The sequence below is a fragment of the Stomoxys calcitrans genome, chromosome 2 (assembly GCF_963082655.1).
Source record: "Stomoxys calcitrans chromosome 2, idStoCalc2.1, whole genome shotgun sequence".
NCBI classification, from domain to species: domain Eukaryota; kingdom Metazoa; phylum Arthropoda; class Insecta; order Diptera; family Muscidae; genus Stomoxys; species Stomoxys calcitrans.
In genome coordinates this window covers 196,771,708-196,793,657 of record NC_081553.1, presented here as the reverse complement: position 1 = coordinate 196,793,657, position 21,950 = coordinate 196,771,708, and the positions used below count along the sequence as shown (strand labels likewise).

Sequence of the window (21,950 nt, the reverse complement as noted above, 5' to 3'; positions counted from 1 at the left end):
AACAGAGTACCAAGGCAAGGACTAACTCACACACACACAGACACACATCCGCGCATGGAGAGGGCCAGGACTATTGAACTCCTACAAGCATGGACACCACTACCACAACTACGACCAGCGCCATACCAACACCAATACCATTAACAACTGCCGGTACAATAAAATGGGGAGTGTATAACAAAACAGTGAATGCCATAGTATGGCCATACAGACCATAAACACCGAAGAAAGCAAAAAAATCACATAAAAATATATGTCCTGTTTTTTGATATGCCCTTCCCTTGGGCCACCACACCACTACCACCACCATCACACACAGCGCCACCATATAAACACCACCCTTAAAATATTGCACAGAATCCATACACTATGAAATTCGCTAGAAAAAGAAGATTTTTTTATGAATTCCATTCAATTCTTTAAGAAATTTTCTAAAAATAAGAAAAAAATTGGATGAAAATTTCAATTAAAGTCAAATTTTTACAAAATTTCCAACGAATATCCAACTTTGACGAAATATTTCGTGAAAATATTATTGCGATGAAATTTTGCAAAAAAAATCGAATTTTTTTATAAAAACCAAAATTTTTATAGGAATTCAAAGTTCTCTCCCTCAATTTTCAAAAACGCCAGATCTCGAAGATGAGTTACCGATTTGAACAAAAATTGTTGTGCGCAAACTTATGGTAACCTAGGTTAGGTTGAAAAGAGGGTGCAGATATTAATCCGCCCCATGCCACTATGGACATACACCTAAGCCAGTAATCGGGTTGTTGTGCGCTCTAAAAGCTTTAAAACAACCTCTAAAAAGAAAATTTTAAGTCAGGAATTCTGTGCCACTCCCCTAAGTCGGTTTCTGTCTGGTATTGTGTCCTCACCTAAGTGCCGGTATCTGTTGGACGCGAAAGCCGGGCAATAAAAAAGTAAATGTTCCAACGTCTCATCATCTTCCCCGCATGCCCTGCACATGCTATCACTTGCCGCACCGATTTTACATAAGTGAGCTCGTAGTCCTATGTGTCCCGTTATGATACCAATAGCTATACTGACCTCTTTCTTACTTCCTTTCCGTGATAGCTTCGTTTTCTCACGATCTGGATCCACCCATAGGATTTTCGCCGTCCTACCGACCGTTTCGCTGTTCCACAACGTTGCATGCGAATTCGTCGCCCACTCCCTTAACTCGGACTGCGTCGACCCGAAAGGCTTCGGGTTAACCAGGTTTATTGACGGCAGTCCTCTGGCCTTCACCGCCAAATCGTCTGCCCTTTCATTTTCCCTTACTCCGTTATGGCCCGGCACCCAAACGATGCGGATTTTGCCATCCTCAGAGAAGGCGTTAATCTCCTTCTTACACTGCAAGACTTTTCGTCACCTTACCGTCGATTTTGTTATTGTCCTTATGGCGATTTTACTGTCGGTAAAGATGTTCACACTCGACGTCCTCGCGATACGCCATACCACTTCAAACCTGTTCTATAGTCCTTATGTTACACTTTTTCTCCACAGCAGTCCACAAAACTACTGAGGCGTAAGTAATCACGCTCCTGTAGAGCCAGTGGACTGTCCTCGGAATAGTGCCCAACCTCTGTGAGCCTTCTCATTACGCTCCTGAATGTGACACTTCTAATACAGTTTCCTGTCCAAGATCACACCTAAGTATTTGACCTTCTCAGATATCGAAATTGTCTTAATGAGGAAACGTGGTGCGTTAAATTAGCCCACCTTTCTCTTCCTTGTGAACAGGCATATTTCAGTCTTCTCTGGGTTAACATTGAGACCTCTGGGTCTAGCCTAGTCATATGCCATATGTAAGAGTCTTTTGGCCCTTCTGCATAGCTCGTTCGGATTCTTACCCCTTAGAGGTATTATAACATCGTTTGCGTAGCAGACGGGTTCAAATCCCTCCTCAGTCAGCATCCGTAATAGGTCATGTATGGTGGTCACCCATAGGAGTGGCGATAAAATGCCCCCCCGTGCCTTGTTCCACTTTCTCCCTTATATTTATGTCATGGACACAAAATTTATCCACCTGTTGCTTAGCATATGGTTTATCCAGTCTCTAAGGACCGCTTCACCCGGTACGGGTCTAAGGTTTGGATCAGTGTATCGGTTCGCACATTGTTAAAAGCCCCCTAGATATCAATGCATACCGCCAGGGTGTACCTCTTGGCATCGAAGGATTCTTCTATTTTATGCATAACCTCGTGCAGGGCAGTCTTCACCGACCTTCCCTTGACAAAGGCATGTTGTTTGTATTTGAGTAGTTCTTTGGATGTCCTACTCTTTATCATGGTGTCCACAATGCGTTCCATGATTTTGAGTAGAAAGGACGTAAGGCTTATGGGTCTGTTGGCCTTTGGTGTCGCATAACTTGCCTTGCCGGGCTTGGGTATAAACACCACCCTTGCCTCCTGCCAGGATTTCGGAATATATGCAAGTCCTAGGCACGCTGTGAAAATATTGGCCAGATCAGGCGCCAGATAGTCTGCCTCTTTCTGTAGTAACGGCGGAAATATTCCATCAGTTCCGGGTGACTTAAATGGTTTGAAGCTCCTCAAGGATTCTTTCACCATAAATTCTGTAATTATAGACCTATGATCAACGTCATTATTCCAAGATTTCGGTGTCTCCGTGCGTACCGTAGTATCCTGTGGAAAATGGGTTTTCATCAAAAGCCTCAACGTGTCCTCCGTTGTCTCTGCTCTCACTCCCATGTCGTCTACTAAAGTTTCAGTTTGGACATGGGTTTTTGAGAGAAATTTTTTATCTTGGCGGTGTCATTAACGCCATCGACTTGTTCGCAGAAAAGCTTCCAAGGGGTACGTTTTGCCGCTCTGGTTATCTTATTGTATCGCTTGAGCTGTGTTCAATAGACATCCCAATAAACTTCCGCTTTTTTACGACGTGCTCTGTTAAAAAGTTTGCGGACCTCTTTTCCAATATTGCGAATCTCCCCGGTCATCCAGGGTTTTTCTTGGGCTGACATCCTTTCCCGAATAGGACAACTATCTTCGAAGGACCCCACCAGTGCAGTCATAATCCTGATGACATTTTCGTCAAAGTCTTCTATGCTTGGATAATCTAAATTATCTTGCACAAGTCTTCTTCTGAGTAGCTTTCCGAATTTTGTCCAGTTGGGTGTCAACTTACTACAGAAGCTTATCGGATTCGGCGCTGGCCGTGCTATTCTAAAGCTAATGTAGCGATGGTCAGAGAAAGAGTGTTCCATCGAGACCCTCATCGATTAGATTTTCCGAACATATCGTCACATCTTATACCTCCTCCCTAATCTTATAAACAAAGGTTGCGGTGTTACCAGTATTAAGTGTTATTAGGTCGTTGGAACTCTGCCAGGCCCCTCTGGGGTAGTATCAACACTAGGCCCCGCCTTTTAGTGTTGATACTACCCCACGAAATGTGGTGAGAGTTCGCATCGCACCCTATTAGTACCTCGTTTCCTGTCTGTTTCGCTTTCCTCACCAGCCGTTGCAACTTCGATGTGGGTGGCGGTGTCGGAGAGTCCAAAGGCAGATAAAACTCTTTTTTTCTAAGTAGGGTAAAGCAGCTAGGGGGAACGCCCCACCCAGAAACACCAAAACGGGCATATTTACTAAATGGGACAAAATGGGTATCAAATGAAAGGTATTTGAAAGAAGAGTACGAATCTGATTTGAAAATTTGAGACCAAGTGTTTAGGGGGAAACATTCCCCATAAAAATCCCTCTAAAATGACATACAAGGCCTAGATCGGTTCAATATAGAATCCAAGCAAAGTATCATAGGAGGTATAGTAGGAATTTTATTTTTTTGTTGGACACCTATGATCGTGGGACTATCCCGAACCTATTAAAACCCCTTATACAGGACATGCAGATCTATCAGAAAATTTTTTGGTGAAAATGTCTTTAAAAATCAAATTTCCAAAAAAAAAAATCTTTTTAAATGAAATTTCACCAACAGTTTTAACAAAGGCAAAATTTTGATGTTGGAAAATAGTTGACCTTTTCTTTGTTAATATTATTTCGTTTTTAATCTGGCTTGAAATCACATGAAGAAAATTTTTATAAAATTTTCATACCAAACAAATTTTGACCAAATTTCCTTAGAATTTTCGGTTCCAAAGTTTTTTTTTCTGTGTGTTTGTCTGTCCGCACACATAAATGAAAACCTTCCCAATATTGGCCAAAAAGAGAGCGTATGAAACTGCTTTAAGGAAGTGTGGGGCAAAGCAAAACAAAAAAATGCACATAAAATTATAACTTGAATGGCCTGTGACGAAAATCATGGCGACACAAGGAACAAGTGGCCAAAAAAAGCCCCTGTGTGTAACATGAAAAAACCACCACCCCGAAAAAAATATAACCTTAGCTTCATCATTTCTGGTAACCTTCTCGGTGCTTTCTTGAAAGAGAAACCCCTCGTTACCAGTGACATCCCCCCCTCCTTCATCACCTCCATCATCATCTTCGTTGGCCAACATTTAATGCTGCTCAAACGCATCATCCTCCTGTGTTTAATTTCAGTCTTTTGCGTTGTTTGGAATTTTTATAACGTCAGCGTCTTTTGTTGTCCTGTCACCGTAGGATATGGGAAAAACAGTAACAGCGGCAGCAGGAGCAACAATCGTTACAATTCTCATAATATCCCCATACGCAATACAAACACTCCAAAAGGACCTTCGATCTGGCACATACTCGCACACACACACACATGCACATCAACATAAATAAACACACACTTCAATGGCTATTAGGGTTAGAGTATGTGTGTGTGTGTTTGTGTGAGTGTACTTTTAGTGTGTATGTGCGTTTCCAAGTGTTAGTATGTCATATTTACCAAATCGTATTGTCATTTTTAACATCAAGTTTGTTTTTTTTTTGTTGTTGATGTTGTCGTTGTGGTTAGGTTGATGGATACCAAGGGGCCAGTACCAAAACTTGGACATATGAATGGGATTTCCACAATGGAAATCTTATGATAAAGAAGTAAGAAATTAAGAAATTTCCTTGCAGAAGAGTGAGATAGAGAATCGCCTTACAAGATTTTGGAATTAATTTTTTTAAGATAAATTTTTTTGGTTGTAGAAGCTTTTTAAGCATAACTTTTTTTAGACCTTCAACCATAACATGAATGGTATAACAATGTCGTCCTTCTGTTTGTATTTAGCAATTTTCCCCCATGAACATTTTAATAGGAAGCAGCGGTGATTCTATTCTCTCATAAGTGAGTTCTGTCCATCTTTTTATAGCTTAGTCCAAACGGCGCGCCCCAATCAACACCTCTGCGAAGAAGGTGTTCTAAAGGGTGATTTTTTTGAGGTTAGGATTTTCATGCATTAGTATTTGACAGATCACGTGGGATTTCAGACATGGTGTCAAAGAGAAAGATGCTCAGTATGCTTTGACATTTCATCATGAATAGACTTACTAACGAGCAACGCTTGCAAACCATTGAATTTTATTACCAAAATCAGTGTTCGGTTCGAAATGTGTTCATTCACCGTAACGTTGCGTCCAACAGCATCTTTGAAAAAATACGGTCCAATGATTCCACCAGCGTACAAACCACACCAAACAGTGCATTTTTCGGGATGCATGGGCAGTTCTTGAACGGCTTCTGGTTGCTCTTCACTCCAAATGCGGCAATTTTGCTTATTTACGTAGCCATTCAACCAGAAATAAGCCTCATCGCTGAACAAAATTTGTCAAAATTTGAACACATTTCGAACCGAACACTGATTTTGGTAATAAAATTCAATGATTTGCAAGCGTTGCTCGTTAGTAAGTCTATTCATGATGAAATGTCAAAGCATACTGAGCATCTTTCTCTTTGACACCATGTCTGAAATCCCACGTGATCTGTCAAATACTAATGCATGAAAATCCTAACCTCAAAAAAATCACCCTTTACATACATGAAAACCTCACAACTGTTGTCAGGATTAGTGAGGATATGGATATAAGGGTGTGTCAATATTCTAGTCCACAAAGCTGATATAAAAATCGGAGTCTACGACAAGTTCTAAGAAAATTTCCCAAAGAAACTATGAGCCTAACATCAAAATCGGGCTTTCAGTTATTAACAACAATGTCCTTCCCTCGCACAGTGGGATGGAATCGAAAAAAAACTAGTAAAAACCAGTAAGGAAAGGCAAAACTCGGGCGGAGTCGACTATTTTATACCCCAAACCAACACAGTGGGATGGAATCAAAAACAAAAAATAGCAAAAAAGTTGTCATATAAGAGCGTGTGGAGGCAATTTTTTGAATACTTGAAATGGTTTGAGCTGAGGTATTTTCGAGATCGAGAAATTTCAAGACCCTGGGTTATCCGGGCGCCTTTTGGCAGGCCTCTAAATTTGGTAACCTTGCTATTTCGATAATTGTTGGGACTGCCAAATCCTGGTTTGAGGTCCGATTTTCAAAACCTGTCTCCTTGGATGAAGAGAATGTTCCATTTACAGAATGCGCAAAATACCTGTGTGTTTTGCTGGACAGGAAATTGAACTTCAGATCCAACATTTTTGAAAGGGCAAGAAAGGCCACTATTGGCCTATACACATGCAAGAGAGCCATTGGCAAAAGTTGGGGGGTTTAGACCGCGTATCAGGCATTGGGTATATACCGCAGGTGTCAGTGGCAGTTAAAAGGAGTTCCACTTTTGGTTCTCATTTCTTTGAGAACCTGTGTGATTTAGCGGATGTGAACATTCGCAAGTTATTGGTTCAACGGTATAAACTAGAAGGCATCTTCCTTCCTCTGTTCCTGTGGTATCACAATGAACGAAAAAGTCTAAGTGAGTCTGATGGCAGAGTGCCACTTAAATCTAACCTAACCTAACAGCATACAACAAGCGACGGTGACAACACAGTGCCTTGCTGTCCATGACTTCGGCTTTGTGACCGTAGAAAACAGTTCTTTCTGTCCCAGTGCCGGTTTCCGCCTTCGAGACCTGGATACCTTAAAACCATAATGTTTTGCCTGGTTCAGTCAAGAAGTCACAGACAGCATTATATCACAATGTCTTGCTGTCTTCGCCTTAGGGACCATCACAACGTGCCATTTTGCGGGCCGTGATTCAGCCCAAACCTCAACTGGCTTCACAGTGCCTTGCAGCCCAAGTCTCCACCATTGTGAGCGTGACAGAACAAAACATTGCCTTCATTATTGTGACAACTTAGCGCCTTCCTGCTCGTGACTTCCCCTAAGTGGCCGTGACAATGTAGCACCATGTCGCCAGTCATTCAAGTGAATTCAACAAGAGACCCTGAAATAAGAGTCCCTTGCTTCTCCATTATTCCGCCTTCGTGACAACGGTAATTGGGGCAGTGCCTGCTGCCTTTTGTCCCAGCCAGCTCAGTCATTCCCAATTGGAATGGGAGTGAGCATGATCGTGACAATACAGTGCCTAGTCGCCCTAGTTGTCAGCATCTCGTCGTATGACCTATCCCTCAGACGCCGAGATCACAACCGTCTTGTCACCTACCAGCGCCTCTTCCTTTGTCCCAAGGACGCATAGCCCTTAAACTCAAAGTTCACTAGACACTAGGTAAGAAGGATATTTAGGAATAACCCTATAGAACTTTACCCCTCTATGTTTGTTCTTAAACTTAAACTTCAGTATTTTAAAGATTAGACCTTTCTTTTTAAACTACCTTTACAGCATACCTTTAAACACCCACCCTTATAACCAATAGCTTGCTCTCCCATAAGATGTTCCTGGAATATGAGATCCCAACTCAAAGTGGCTCTGTGTGAGTATATACAAGAATTTTTGTTGTTTCTTCTGTATTTGATGGTGTCTCCAGCAACAGAACATCACAAACAGCAGCAACAGCACTAAACCAGGAATTATATCCTTACGGCTTTTTTTCCAAATAAAGCTTTTTTAACATTTAACTGCCACCCCCAGTTTTGGGTTTCTTGGCTGTCAAACCTTTCTCTCATATAAAAATTGCCATTCAAAGACTTTCACCCTCCACCACCACTCAACATGGCCAAGAACAAGGGTTTCTTAGAGCGAGCATTTTCAGATTTTTCTTCAACATTCGTGGCCATAATGTTGCAAAACAGCATAGCTTTTTATACAAAAAAAGGACTTTTATGTTGGTGTGTGTGTGTGTGTGTGTATAGCCGTAGGAGTGTGTTTACCCATATCTTTGTTGTGTGTTTGTTGGGGGACTTTTTGTTTATGCAGCCACGTCCACCATCTTCCTGTTTGGCATTATGGACTTCCTTGAAGTAAAGTTTCGGCGTTTTCATCATCAACCTCATCATCTTCGTTGCCGTCATCCTCTTCGGCTTTTCCACATCTTCGCTTTGTAAGTTTTGACTTTACAAAGAACGGTGGCGGGGACTAGGTGGCTTATGGCTTGAATTCATTTCAAAGGCTGGCTTTTTTTCTCTATGATGGGGGTGGCATTTGGGTTTTGGGTTGCTTTTCCATTTTCTTAAGGACAATGATTTTTATTCGAAATGTATGTTTTTGTAAGGCCAAGGATATGGGCGCATGAGTTTGTTATTCAATGGCCTAGTGTCTGTGTATGTGTGCAAGCATGTTTTTATATGTGCTACTACCACGACAACAACGATACGCTTTGGAGTGACTAAATTAGATTTTTATGTAGATTGGCTGACAACAAAAAAAAAACGAAACACCATCATACAAAAGAAAATAAAAGAATTCCAACAAAAGTTCTTCGCAGATGATGGTGGGGGGGGGGAAGAAATTTCATTAAATTTGTTAATGTTCCAGAGGATTTTTTGGGTTATTTTCTCTTGCCCTCTGGGATGGAAGGAGGGCGATAAGGACCTTAGAAGTTCTGTTGCCGATTTTTCTTTTCCTTTTTTGTTGTGTGGTTTCTATGAAAAAAAGCGTCCCGAAGAAAGGGTTTCTTTGAAATCATTTTAAAATGAGGGTTTATTTTACACTGCTAGGCTTAAGTATGGGAGTCTCCTTTGAGGAAAAAAGGATTAGACAAAATTTTTGGATTTCATCAATTTCAGTCATTTAACTTTAATTAAGACTGACATTTTGTTTTGAAAGATTTTGTAAATTTTTGTTAATTTAAAGCATAAGTCCTCTGGGATGGATGAATGGTGTAAGGCAAGTTGGGGTAGATGAAATTAGTTTAAAGTTAACATTATAAAAAACTTATAATTTGTTTAATAAATAGAATAGTTAAATAAATTTAAACAAGTAAAAGCGTCCCAAGTTCGGGCGAGCCGAATCTTGGGAACTCACCACCATGGATTTTGTTATATTGAGTTGCCCAAAAAGTAATTGCGGATTTTTCATATAGTCGGCGTTGACAAATTTTTTCACAGCTTGTGACTCTGTTATTGCATTCTTTCTTCTGCCAGTTATCAGCTGTTACTTTCAGCTTGCTTTAGAAAAAAAGTGTAAAAAAAAGTATATTTGATAAAAGTTCATTATAAGTTTTATAAAAAATGCATTTACTTTCTTTTAAAAAATCCGCTATTACTTTTTGGGCAACCCAATATGATGGGATCCATATCTGGTTATAGACTGATTTGGACCGTACTTCTGACAGTTGTTGGGAGTCATAACAGAACACTATGTGCAAAATTTTAGCCAAATCGGACAAAAACTGCTTCAAGAAGTCAAATCGGTAGATCGGTTTATATGGGAGCTGTATCAGATTATAGGCCGATTCGAACCGTACTAGGCACAATTATTGGAAGTCATAAAAGAACACTATGTGCAATACTTCAGCCAAATCCAACAAAATTTGCGGCTTCCAGGGGCTCCAGAAGTGAAATCGGGAGATCGGTTTATATGGGAGCTATATCCAAATCTAAACCGAAATGACACATTTGCAATCTCCAAGGACCTGTGTCAATATTAAGTATCTGTGCAAAGTTTCAAACGGTTAACTTTACGCGTTCGATCGCTATCATGATTTCGATAGACGGACGGACGGACATGGCTAGTTCGGCCGAGAATGTCGAGACGATCAAGAAAACATACTTTACGGGGTCCTAGATCTATATTTAGAGGTGTCACAAATGGAATGACTAAACTAGTATACCCCCATCCTATGGTGGTGGATATAAAAATTAATATATTTAAAAAATCCGTATGGGAATAAACAGGTAAAAACGCATTAAGTTCGAAGGTGCCGAACTTTTGATACCCACCACCATGGATATATTACTGTCCAAATTTATTATAACACTAACACACTATATCCACACTAATATCCAAATATAAGCCGGTACCGATAAGCCTTCTACAAGTAATAGTTCCAAATTTCAGTGAAATCGGGTAATAAATGCGCCGTTTTTGTGATGAAGCTCTAAATCGGATGATCAATCTATATGACAGCTATATCTAAATATGGGCCCCACTAGACTATATTTGCGTTGGATGTCGGGAGTCTTAAAGCAGCTCATATTTCAGCAAAATCAGAGAATAAATGCGTATTTTATGTTCTTTAGACCACAAAGCTGAAGATTGGTCTCTATGGCAGCTGTATCTAAATACAGCCCGATATGGACCATTTTTGTTATAAATGTTGGGAGTCTTAATGGAACTCACTGTTCCAAATTTCAGCGAAGTCGTGTAATAAATGCGCCTGTTATAAGCTTAAGACCTAAGATCGGCAGATCGGTTTATACGACAGCTATATCCAAATATGTTCCGATCTAGACCAGTTTTGGTTCGAATATCGACGGGCCTAATAAAACTCACTGTTCTGAATTTCAACGAAATCTGGTAATAAATACGCCTGTTATAGGCTTGAGACCCGAAATCGGCCTAAATCTGTGGCAGCTATATCCAAATATAGGCCGATCTGGACCAAATTCGAGTTGTTCTATGTTCGGGTAATAAATGCACCTGTTATAGGCCGATCATGGAGGCCACCGTAGCGCAGAGGTTAGCATGTCCGCCTATGACGCTGAACGCCTGGGTTCGAATCATGGCGAGACCAACAGGATTCGGTGGTTTTCCCCTCCTAATGCTGGCAACATTTGTGAGGTACTATGCCATGTTAAACTTCTCTTCAAAGAGGTGTCGCACTGCGGCACGGCGTTCGGAATCGGCTATAAAAAGGAGGCCCCTTATCATTAATCTTAAACTTCAATCGGACTGCACTCATTGATATGTGAGAAGTTTGCCCCAGTTCCTAAATGGAATGTTCATTGCAAAATTTGCATTTTTGTTATAGGCTTTAGACCCAAAATTAGCAGATCGGTGTATATGACAGCTATATCGAAATATGTTCCGATCTAGACCATTTTTGGTTCAAAAATCGGCGGGCCTAATAAACCTTACTATGTCACATTTCAGCCAAATCGGGTAATAAATCGGCTGCCATATTGACCAGATCGGTCTATATGGCAGCTTTTTCCAAATACAGTCCGATGTGGCCCATTTAAGAACTTAACCTGCGTATAGAAGAACTACTAGTCTTTTCAAAAATTTCAACCCAATGTCTCATTTTTTTGACCCACCACCATAGGAGGGCGGTATACTAATCGCCAGATTGGTCTATAGGGCAGCTATATCCAAATCTAGTCCGATGTGGTCCATTCAGAAACTTAATCTGCGTATAGAAGAACTACCACCATAGGATGGGGGTATACTAATCGCCAGATCGGTCTATAGAGCAGCTATATCCAAATACAGACCGATGTGACCCATTCAAGAACTTAACATGCGTGTAGAAGAACTATTGGGTTGCCCAAAAAGTAATTGCGGGCAACCCAATTCTAGTCTATTGGGCAACCCAATTCTAGTCTATTCAAAAATTTCAACTAAATATCTCAATTTGTATACCCACCACCATAGGATGGCGGTAATGGGGGTGTAACACCTCGAAATATTCGTCTAAGACCCCATCAAGTGTATATATTTTTGATCGTCTCGAAGTTCTGAGTTGATCTAGCCATGTGTGTCCGCCCGTCTGTCGAAATCACAATAGCGATCGAACGCATAAAGCTAACCGCTTAAAATTTTCCACAGATACGTAATAGTGATGTAGGTCAATGGGGATTGCAAATGGGCCATATCGGTTCAGATTTAGATATAGCTCCCATATAAACCGATCTCACGATTTGACTTCTTGAGGCCCCGGAAGCCGCAATTTTTGTCCAATTTGGCTTAAATTTTGCATGTAGTGTTCTGTTATGATTTCCAACAACGGTACCCAGTGAGGTTTAAATCGGTCTATAACCTGATATATTGGGTTGCCCAAAAAGTAATTGCGGATTTTTCATATAGTCGGCGTTGACAAATTTTATCGCAGCTTGTGACTCTGTAATTGCATTCTTTCTTCTGTCAGTTATCAGCTGTTACTTTTAGCTTGCTTTAGAAAAAAGGTGTAAGAAAAGTATATTTGATTAAATTTCGTTCTAAGTTTTATTAAAAATGCATTTACTTTCTTTTAAAAAATCCGCAATTACTTTTTGGGCAACCCAATAGCTCCCATATAAACCGATTTCCCGATTTGACTTCATACACCCTTACAAACCGCAATTTTCATCCGATTTGGCTGAAATTTTGCACTTGCTGTTCTCTTGTGACCTACAACAACTGTGCCTAGTACGGTTCAAATTGGTCTGTAACCTGATATAGCTCCCATATAAACCGATCTCCAGATTTGACTTCTTGAGCCCCCGGAAGCCGCAATTTTTGTCCAATTTGGCTTAAATTTTAAACGTAGTCTTCTCCTGTGACCTACAACAACAGTGCGAAGTACGGTTCAAATCGGTCTGTAACCTGATATAGCTCCCATATAAACCGATCTCCCGATTTGACTTTTTGAACTCTTACAAGCCGCGATTTTTGTCCAATTTGGCTGAAATTTTGCACGTAGTGTTCTGTTGTGACCTACAACAACTGTGCGAAGTACGGTCGAAATCGGTCTGTAACCTGATATAGCTCCCATATAAACCGATCTCCCGATTTGACTTCTTGAACTCTTACAAGCCGCAATTTTTGTCCGATTTGGCTGAATTTGAGCATGTAGTGTTTTATTACGACTTCCAACAACTGTTTCAAGTAAGGTCCAAATCGGTTAGGAACCTGTTTGTTGTTGTTGTAGCAGTTTATTATGTTCTATCTTTCGTTTGCTTGATTCTGTTGAGTGTCAAGACCCAGGAACTCTGCGACTAAGTGGGGTGCGTCCACAGGGATCTGGGTCTGAGTCGAGTGGGTCTGGCCGGGCAGTTAAACAGGTGACGTGTATCGTGCGGTCCCTGGTTACAATCGGGACATACATCTTGCACGTCGGCATCAATCCTAGCTCTGTGGGAATTGAGGCGGCTGCATCTGCCGGAACGTAATTGAACCAGAACTACTCTGATTTGGCGGGAGAGGTCGATTTCTTCAGGTGCAATGGGAGGCGGTCGTTCTCCAAGGACTACATTCACCCGGTTACCGCCTCTGCTACAGTGTCTGCATGAATGTTGTTTAGACCCGCATGATCTAGAGGCTCTCTCTTGTAGCGCTGAACCTCACGCTCTAGATCATGTAGATCTACCTTAAGGCTTCTGGGCGGTGGATATCTATCCACAAGATGATGATTTGGATGGTTTCAGCGATAGCAGCCCAAAAGGTATTGCTTAGACAACATGTAGTTATGTCTTCGCACTGGTAGGATCTTTGTCTCCTGATGGAGGTGGTCCACATGAGAACTGAGGAGACAGCCCGTCGCAGTTCGAAGGGCGGCATTCTGACAGTTCTGAATATTATTCCACGGCGTGGCACAAAGTTGACTAGACCACAGACCGGCCAATTGCCTTGTACGTGGTCAACAAGGTTTCTCTGTCTGCACCCCAAGTACTGCCAACAAGTGACTTGAGGACCTTGTTTCTACTTTTGACTTTATCGCAGATTGCTGTGGCATATGGGGTGAATATGTAAGAGCTTTCAAATGTGACGCCAAGTATTTTGGGACACTTGATGGTCGGAATCATTTCTCCAGCGACCATCACAGTCAGCTTAGTATTCACGTCACGCGTATTTGTAGTGAACAGTGTGGCTGAAGATTTGGTGGCGGATATCTTCAGATTTCTTGCAGCAAAATATGAGGCAAGCTCGTTGAGGTAGACGTTCAACCTATGGCAGATGTCATCAATGGGTGGGGGGCCTGATGCCATGATCGTACAATCGTCCGGGGGGGGGGGGGGGGGGAATAAAGTATAGGTAAAGGTTAAACAGTGCCGGAGATATCACCCCACCTTGGGGAACTCCCTGTTGCACTCTACAGTGTTTCGACTTCTTATCCCTAAATTTCACAAATGACTGGCGACCACACAGAGAAGAAGGGAGATCGGTCTGTACGATTCCCCCAAACTCGGGTCTTTTCCAGGCTTCAGTAGCGGGATCACTCTGCCCATTTTCCAGACATCGGGAACTATAAGAGTGTTCAATGACAGGTTATGGACAGTGGTCAGGTACTCAACTCCAGGTGAATCCAGATTCTTCAGCATCAATGTAGAGATTCCGTCGGGGCCCAACGCCTTGGAAGATTTGGCGCCACGGATGACATTCGTAGCTTCGCCCACGGTAAATTGTGATGGCTGTTCATCGGCTCGGAGACCACGAATACGGCGAATGGCTCTCCTCCTTGCCCTGTCTCTCTCGGGATGCACAATAAATTGACGGTTTAACAACCTGGCGCATCTCTTCGGATCAGTCACGGTTATCTCGCCAAAAGTGACTGAGGTCCTGTCGTCCCGTCTACCGGGGTTCGAGAGAGACTTAACAGTGGCCCACAGTTTGCCTGCACCGGTGCCTAAGTAACATTGCTCCAAGTGTTCCAGCCACAAATTCTGCGAATGGAAATTCTCCTACAAGGCTCCGGAGGAGTAATGCCTCAAGTGTCTTTGCCACTGATGGGAGAAGGGAGATCGGTCTGTACGACTCCCCAAACTCGGGAACCTGGTATAGCTTCCACGTAAACCGGTCTCTCGATCATCCTTGTTCGCTACCTAGAGTTTTAATTTTTGCTGGTTTGACAAAAGTTTGGTATATAGAAAAAAAATTTTACCCTTCAACTAAATTTATTTTGTAAAAATTTTTAGCAGAATTCATGGTGGTGATTTCCCAGGATTCAACCCAGCCGAACTTTCTAGGCTTTTAGTTGTTACTTGTTAATCTTAAATTTTAAAATTATCACAGTTGCTCCTTCCATCCTTTTCTATCCAAATTCGTATCCTTTTCAAGATTTTGAAAAATTTTAATTTAAAGTTATTGTCACTGATCCCTGCCCGATTCAAAATAAAACACTTAACGCTTTCTTTTTGACAATTTTGACCCAGGCAAAGGTATAAGGTTAACTGAAAGGATATTGGAGATTTTCCTTCTCCCCATAAAGGGAAAAGGAATTTTAATAATAAAATCATGCCAAAAGGCATAAAATATATCAAAACTGACCAAACCTGATTTTCGGAGGCCGATGAGAAGGTTGTTCCAAGCCCTGAGAAAAAATTTTAAAGATATTCAAACTTTATGTCCTTTCCCATGACCCGCACATGACATAGAAATTTTCTTAGAAAAAAAACTAGTTTTTAAAAATAGCCTTTTTCCTAACAACTCAAAAAAAAAATGCAAAAACTCACATGAAAATGTAATTAAAACTAACCCAAAAGAGAACATCTTACAGACAATCGCCAGTTTGCATGTCCGTTAATGGACAGCGCCCAAATAATACGAAAAAGGGTTAAAAAGAAAGGTTCATGTCTAAGGAGTACAACAACAACGCTGAACTATATTCGGTAAACTAATCACCCAAAACAGAAGATTGTTTTTTGGGGTGTTTTTTTTCTCTAATAGCGCCATAAAACTAAGAAAAAAGGATAATTTCCTTGGCAATACAACAAGAAAATCTGAAAACATGTCTTTGTTCTTCACAAAAAAAAGGAATCTCACTTTGGGACAGAAAACAGGATTTTTTCTAAGTTCGTGGAAAAATTTGCATGTGCAAGGACACAACATTTGTCCCGCAAGCGTAAACTGAAAAAAGGGTTAAAATGCTTGACCAAACCAAAGGAGAGCATAAAAAATCACTTACCTGTCCTTTCTCAAAAAAAAGGACAATGAAAGGACATTTGGGCATAGGGATAACTATATGCATGCATTATAGTTTCAAACATCTTTTTTTCTTTCTAAAATGTTCAAGGCTAATGTCTATGCGAAAGCAGCAGGAAATTTGTTGAAATGCTGCCATGACATCATAAACTAACCAAATCAGATCATTTTTGAAACAAATAATCTGGCCATGGCAAAAATCACACCATTACAAATCCATCATTTGGAAAGAAGCAAAACGATAAGTATAAGGATAAGGACAAGCCAAGCCTTAAGCCTTCCCCTTATACTAAATGGCTAAACTCATTAACCCAAAGAGCAACAAATTTTTTGAAAACACTTTCAAGCCCATATTGAAACAATTTTCCCTAAATATTTTCATTGTTAATCTCAGAGCTTAAGAAATATTGAATATGGCAAACTGAAGCCCTAAGGCCTCTGGTAAAATACCTGTTGCCTGTTTAATATGCATTTCTCTCTCTCTCTCTCTCTCTTTCTCCAACTCTCCATCTCTCCCTTTTAGGTATTTTTCTCTCCGTCTACCACAAATCCTTAGGCAAATATTTTGGTTCACGCAACAAATGACTTCTGAATTTTTTCTTTGCTACGCTTTCTCTTTCATTTTAGCATATTTGAAAAACACATTTACTCTACAAGTCCCTTGAATGTCCTTCAAGCCTTATTATAGTCGGCCCTGTGTGAGTGCGCATGCGCACAAGGGTCTTCTCCATATTTCAGGTTTTACTCTGTAATCATTAACATAACAATAGAAATTAGAGCATTCGTCTGTCTTCCAAACGTTTGGGCGAGCGACCAAACAAAGGACACTGAGTCTGTGTTTGTTCCCTTTTCGGGATATTGGGTGTGCTCTAGTTTCCTTCACTAATCCTCCACAATAAAACAAGGATATTTCCCAAAAATATTTTCACATATTTGGTTAAAAAAAGATTAAGTTTTGTAGTTTTTTTTTTGCGTCCTTTAAAATCATTCTTGTCACGGTTGTGTTTTGTGCATGGTTTTCGGGGAAATATTCCTGGAAGGTTATGCGAATTCGTAGTAAATGCATTTTTGGTTGATGTCCTTTTGTCTTTGTAGCATCTAAGGAAGTTTCCTTCCCTTCTAGAAGGGAAAGGAAAACAAGTTGTTTTTTTTTGCGTTCGAGTGATAGGCGAAAGCCATTTGAGGAATTTATTATTGATGGTGGAAGGAAATTAAAATATGGAAAAAATTAGAAACAACAAATTTTTAAAGAAATTAAATGTTGACAAATATTTTTAGAGAAAACTGGTTTTGATGAAGATGAAAATTCAAGGAGACTCAGAAATCGCGAAAGGAGAAGGCGGTCAAATGCTTTTCAGCAACATCAAACAGTTTGCATTACTTTTGGGAGTTATTTGCTGTGATGTGCCCTGAATAGAAAGCATTGAACAATGTGGTCTATAGCAGGAACATAACCTGCAATGGAATTACAATAAGAATTTAAGATCAAAACAAGTAAAAGCGTGCTAAGTTCGGCCGGGCCGAATCTTATATACTCTCCACCATGGATCGCATTTGTCGAGTTCTTTTCCCGGCATCTCTTCTTAGGCAAAAAAGGATATAAGAAAAGAGTTGCTCTGCTATTAAAACGATATCAAGATATGGTCCGGTTCGGACCACAATTAAATTATATGTTGGAGACCTGTGTAAAATTTCAGCCAATTCGTATAAGAATTGGGCCCATTGGGGCTCACGAAGTAAAATAGATAGAACGATTTATATGGGATCTGTATCGGGCTATAGACCGATTCAGACCATAATAAACACGTTTGTTGATGGTCATGAGAGGACCCGTCGTACAAAATTTCAGGCATTTCGGATAATAATTGCGACCTCTAGGGGTCAAGAAGTCAAGATCCCAGATCGGTTTATATGGCAGCTATATCAGGTTATGAACCGATTTGAACCTTATTTGACACAGTTGTTGAAAGTAAAAATAAAATACGTCATGCAAAATTTCAGCCAAATCGGATAGGAATTGCGACCTCCAGAAGCTCAAGAAATCAAATCCCCAGATCTGTTTATATGACAGCTATATCAGGTTATGAACCGATTTGAACCATACTTGGCACAGTTGTTGGATATCATAACAAAACACGTCGTGCGAAATTTCATTCTGATCGGATAAGAATTGCGCACGCTAGAGGCTCAAGAACTCAAGACCCAAGATCGGTTTATATGGCAGCTATATCAGGTTATGGACCGATTTGAACCATACTTGGCACAGTTGTTGGATATCATAACAAAACACGTCGTGCAAAATTTCATTCCAATCGGATAAGAATTGCGCACTCTACAGGCTCAAGAAGTCAAGACCCAAGATCGGTTTATATGGCAGCTATATCTAAACATGGACCAATATGGCCCATTTACAATACCAACCGACCTACACTAATAAGAAGTATTTGTGCAAAATTTCAAGCGGCTAGCTTTACTCCTTCGGAAGTTAGCGTGCTTTCGACAGACAGACGGACGGACGGACAGACGGACGGACATGGCTAGATCGACATAAAATGTCACGACGATCAAGAATATATATACTTTATGGGGTCTCAGACGAATATTTCGAGTAGTTACAAACAGAATGACGAAATTAGTATACCCCCCATCTTATGGTGGAGGGTATAAAAAGAAGGAAAAAAAAAGAGAAAACGAAAGGCACGTTGCATAGGGTGTGGGTATCGAATTTCGAGCAAATGAAATCTGTTAAAACTGTAATAACCACGGTTGACAAATGACAACATTATTGAAAATTACCCATAATCTGACGATGGTCAATAAGATTGGTCGATAAATGCGCTTGCAGTGGCTCTAGGTGTGAAAATCGGGCGATATACATATATGATAGTTATATCTAAATCTGGGCCGATTTCTATGAAATTCGCCAGTAAAGTAAAGAGTCATGAGAAAATCCTTCCTGCCGAATTTCGAAAGAATCAGTTAACAAATGAGCACTTTATTGCAATATTTCTCAAAATCGGACGAACATATATATGGAAGCTAAATCTAAATCTGAATTGATTACTATGAAACTCACCAGTAATGTCGAGGGCAACAAGATGATCCTTCCTGCCAAATTTTGAGAGAATCGGTAAACAAATGAGCATTTTATTGCAATATTTATCAAAATCGGACGAACATATATATGAGAGCTATATCTAAATCTGAACCGATTTGGAGCAAACTTCTAATATAATGTGTCATCGAGGAAAGCAGTGTGCAAAATGTTGGCAATATTGCTCAATAAATGCGCTTGCAGTGGCTGTAGAAGTGAAAATCGGGCGATATGTATATATGGCAGCTATATCAAAATCTGAACCGATTTATATGAAACTGACCAGTAATATTAAGAGCCATAGGAAAATCCTTCCGGCCAAATTTCGAAAGAATCGGTTAAGCAATGAGCAATTAAATGCAATATTTCTCAAAATCGGAGAAACATATGTATGGGAGCTATATCAAAATCTGAACCGATTTCGAAAAACTTCTCATGTATTGTGGTAGTTGTCGTTGAGGAAAACGTTGTACAAAAATGTGGGAAGATTGGTCAATAAATGCGCTTGCAGTGGCGAGTGAAAATCGTGGGTTGCCCAAAAAGTAATTGCGGATTTTTTAAAAGAAAGTAAATGCATTTTTAATAAAACTTAGAATGAACTTTAATCAAATATATAATTGCCATTTTATTCGATAACCTTTTGCCATCTTCCTGGCATATTAAGTATTCCACGCTCATAGAACTTCTGGCCTTTATCTGCAAAAAACTGAACCAAGTGCGATTTTATAGCCTCATCATTGCCGAAAGTTTTACCATTTAAGGAGTTCTGCAAAGATCGAAATAAATGGTAGTCTGATGGTGCAAGGTCAGGGCTATATGGTGGATGCATCAAAAGTTCCCAGCCAAGCTCGCTCAGTTTTTGGCGAGTGACCAAAGATGTGTGCGGTCTAGCGTTGTCCTGGTGGAATATGACATCTTTACGATTGACCAATTCTGGTCACTTCTTCTTGATGGCTGTATTCAATTTGTCCAATTGTTGACAGTAAACATCCGAATTAATCGTTTGGTTCCTTGGAAGCAGCTCAAAATATACCACACCCTTCCAATCCCACCAAACAGACAGCATAACCTTCTTTTGGTGGATATCAGCCTTTGAAGTGGTTGGACCATGATCGTTTTCGACTAACGTTGTTGTAAACAATTCATTTTTCATCTCCAGTTTTGATTCGTTTTAAAAACGGATCGAATTCATTGCGTTTAAAGTGCCTATCACAAGCGTTGATTCGGTTTGTTAAATGAATTTCTTTCAATACATGTGGTACCCATATTAAAATTGACGCCAAACAAACAAATGTAAACAAAATTTCGCGCACTTTTTTTCTGAATCAAGCTAAAAGTAGCAGCTGATAACTGACAGAAGAAAGAATGCAATTACAGAGTCACAAGCCGTCGAAAAAATTTGTCAACGTCGACTATATGAAAAATCCGCAATTACTTTTTGGGCAACCCAATATTTTTAGATATAGCTCCCATATAGACCGATCTTCCAATTTAGACTTTTAATCCTGTAAAAAAGCGGATTTTTTCCCGATTTCGCTCAAACTGTGACTTGTATAAGTGTTCTCGGGCCTGAATCAAATATGATCCAGACCAGCCCCCATTTACATATTACTATGGATGTGGTAGTGGAGTTGTGACAAAAGAAAATGATTAATTTATCCATGGTGGTGGGTATCCATCAGGTTTTTGGTAGTCCTGGTTAACGTGTACCACCGTAGCGCAGAGGTCAGCATGTCCGCCTATGACGCTGAACGCCTGGGTTCGAATCCAGGCGAGACCATCAAAAAAGTTTTCAGCGGTGGTTTTCCCCTCCTAATGCTGGCAACATTTGTGAGGTGTCGCACTGCGGCACCCCGTTCGGACTCGGCTATAAAAGGGGGGCCCCTTATCGTTGAGCTTAAACTTGAATCGGACTGCACTCATTGATATGTGAGAAGTGGAATGTTCTTGGGCAAAATTTGCATTGCATTTTATCGTGCTTACCTACACGCTTTTACTAGTTTTAGTTTTAACGGTTATATCCTTGACCATTTCAAACTTTATTGTACTTTTCCAAATTTTCCCTTAATCTGAGCTTGTTGCGTTAGAAGGCTTGTCAATTTAATTGTGGATTTCATTGACGTACATAGTATAGTGGAATTTCTATAAATTTGTTCTATGCCACAAGGTTTGCTAACTTAATATGGCCAGTCATTCCATCTTATTTTATTGGTGTTGTTTGTTTGTTATTATTTCATTTTTTATACCATTCTAAGTGTATATGAATTTGCCTCCCTTGACATTATTTCGTTGTAAAATTATGTGACATAGAGAAATATGAAATGAAGGCAACTGAAGGCATCCTTATTAATTTATAGATTTGCGCACGACCATATACAACAAACAACAAATTCAACACATGAAAATGTATGGAATTTTCACAGAGGCGGAAGAAGGCTATCATGAAAATGGAGAACAATATTGGCTTTTGGCTTAAGGTAAGTAGCAAATTAGCAAGCAAAAATCATACTTACAGATAATTACTACCCTACTATGTGGTTCGCAAACATAGAATATAAAGCTTTTGTTTCTATGCATAGTTCTGAACAAAATATACCAATAAATCGGGTACCTATTGGAGTTATTGAGGGGAAAACTTTCTTTGATGGAGACTAAACCCTAAGCCGACGAAAATTCAAAATACAAATTTGCCCATGAACATTCCATTAAGGACTAATCATATATCAATGAGTGCTGTCTGATTTAAGTTTAAGCTCAATGATTAGGGACCTTCTCTTTAAAGACGAGTATGAAC

The 21,950-nt window shown here is 40.2% G+C and overlaps 1 protein-coding gene across 2 annotated transcripts in view; it reads left to right on the top strand.

Moving 5' to 3' along the window:
• Positions 1-21,950, top strand: part of LOC106081780 (protein hunchback) — a 263,183-nt gene that overhangs the window by 163,630 nt on the left and 77,603 nt on the right. For both annotated transcript variants that reach the window (XM_013243979.2, XM_059362249.1), the window contains one exon: positions 21,514-21,633. The gene's annotated coding sequence lies outside the window, so the exon portion shown is untranslated. The remainder of the gene's footprint in view (positions 1-21,513; positions 21,634-21,950) is intronic.